At 45.2% G+C, this 2,274-nt stretch overlaps 1 long non-coding RNA gene across 1 annotated transcript; it reads right to left on the bottom strand.

Moving 5' to 3' along the window:
- Window positions 1–1,101: 1,101 nt before the first annotated feature.
- Window positions 1,102–2,229, bottom strand: LOC106001872. Its single transcript, XR_001175863.1, has 3 exons — window positions 1,962–2,229; window positions 1,347–1,388; window positions 1,102–1,267 (listed from the first exon to the last, which is right to left on the bottom strand). It is a non-coding gene; the product is annotated as an uncharacterized LOC106001872 (long non-coding RNA).
- Window positions 2,230–2,274: the final 45 nt, after the last annotated feature.

The following is a 2,274-nucleotide window of genomic DNA, read 5'->3' as shown; positions in this document are numbered from 1 at the left end:
AGAGAGAGAGAGAGAGAGAGAGGGAGAATGTACTGTCGTCACTGGAGGCAGTCTAAAAAAATTGAGCTAGGATACACAGCTAAATGTGAACAAGTACATGGATTGGACCATTCATGCACATAAGCATGAATCATTACATAATGACTGACACTTTTTAACTTAGGGCCATGGAGTGAATTGTCTGCAGAAGGTCTGGTTGGTGGTTCAGCACTTGGTGAATGTGGCAGTACTGTTCGTTTGCCGTCTATTCTGGCTGCTGGACAATTTCACCCAAGTTTGCCCGGTGGTGTTAGGAGAGACTTGTCTCTATCTCCAATCCAGAGACTAACGTCTACTTTTTTCTGTTCCAAACACCCACAGTTGATTCCTCCCATATTTCTACATATTCCTGATGCACAGCCACTAAATGTAATGTTATCAGGGTCTCTTAGGATATGGGATACAAAATCAGCAAGTATGAATTTCCAAGATGAGAGCTCAGCAGGAAATGAAGACAATGAACAATTCTAACTAACTTTAGTGTATCAGTGTGGTGCCAGCATGAGTAGATGTTGAGTGCAGAGAAAGAGCTAGTTCTAAAGTGAAAAATGGAGCAGAACTGCACCCACACAGTACCTGCTGTAATGATTCTATGGGAGAGATACCAGTAGAGAGCCATGGGAGAGATCAGTGTTGCTGAGGACAGAAAAGAAGGCTGCGAGGGGAGAAGCAGGACAACAAAAACAAGTAGGAGATGCAGGTGGGGCTGGAGCTCGGAAAGAGGCTTTTCAGCTCCTGGAAAGAAGGGTGTTAGCAGAGGGCAGTAAGTTAGTTTGGTCACAACAATCCATCCAGAACTCAGATTGAGGAAACCAAAGTAAATGTGAATGTAGGACTCCTGGCTCAGAAGTAGGCTTGGAAACCCCTAGGAAAAAAAGCCTTCCCCTACAATGCCAGTGGTACTCTCCCTTCACTACTCTGAGATTGGACAACTCCCTACCCTTCTCGTGTGCATCTGTGTGTGTGTGTGTGAGAGAGAGAGAGAGACAGAGACAGAGACAGAGCGAGACACATACACAGAGAGAGAGACCCAGAAAGAGACAGAGAGGAGAGGAGACCATGGAAAACAAAATGCATTTTAATTTAAAGCTGTTATGAACTGGGGTTGTAGGGCTTAAACAAGGGGTCAAAAGGACAAACTGGATGAAGAAGAACTCAACTGAAGAAGGTGGGTGACAACTCTGGACTACAGGTACTAGCTGTATCTCTTGAAGATGGTGTGTTCATTCTGTGAAACCAAGAAGAATTGAGGCCAGCCTGAGACTCTCTTCAAATGTTGAGAAGTGGAAAGTTGGAGTAACACTTACCTCCCAGCGACTGGAACTTCTCAGTGAGGGACTGAATGGCCTCTAAAACGGAAAAGCATAAGTGAGTATTCCCACATTTGGAATGCCACTGTCTTGCTCCTTGATGTCCCCAAGGGAACTTATAACCCCCCCCCCCCCGCCAATTGACTCCCTTAGCTAGTGTCAAAGAGCTTTGGGACTGATCCCACCCATCACTAGAATTCAAAATTGAAATTTCTTCCATACGTAAACAATTGAACTAGGATTTCTCAAGGCTTTGGCATGACAGAAATATTCAGTTAAAGGCAAATAAGACATAATAAATACCAGAGAAGGCACTCCAGCCAACACTTATAAAGAAAATAAAGGAGGTATCTCTAAAGGCCATGAGAGAAGAACTCTGGTACTGGTTGCCAGAATCCATGCTGAGTTTTGACAATACACTGCTTTTTGAGGCATGACCCAGCAGTCAAGACACAGAAGGCTGAAGGAAAAGCCTCCTTGGTTTCTTCTCCAAGGGGAATGTTAATCTTTGTAATGCTATCTGGACATGTAGAAAGCCCTGCCCCAAGTACAAAAGCATCCAGGCATCTCTTCTTGCTCCTGCCCCTGTCTCTGCCCTGGGCCCCACCATACCTACTCGTTCCTTGAGATTCTCTATATCTGTATGTAGCGTCAGACACTAGCCCAGTAAGGAAGAAGGAAAAAGAGACAACAGTTAGTGTGCTGGCCTCCTCTCTCTCTTCATCCTCTGCTTTGTCCTGAGCCCTTACACCCCCTCCCATATCCTACAGTTCTGTGCAAGAGAAAGGGTGGTTTCCTTTCTTCAAGGGGTATATGATAAGATTAAGCATGTATGTTAATTTAACCTGGACAAGGAGCCCACCATCTCGTTGGGGCTAGCATTCCCAGGGACTAGAGAAGATATTACCCGGGCACAACCAGGTTG

The sequence above is a fragment of the Dipodomys ordii genome, unplaced genomic scaffold, assembly GCF_000151885.1.
Source record: "Dipodomys ordii isolate 6190 unplaced genomic scaffold, Dord_2.0 Scaffold544, whole genome shotgun sequence".
Taxonomy (NCBI): domain Eukaryota; kingdom Metazoa; phylum Chordata; class Mammalia; order Rodentia; family Heteromyidae; genus Dipodomys; species Dipodomys ordii.
Note: the sequence above shows the minus strand (reverse complement) of the source record. Positions and strands in the feature narration are given on the sequence as shown.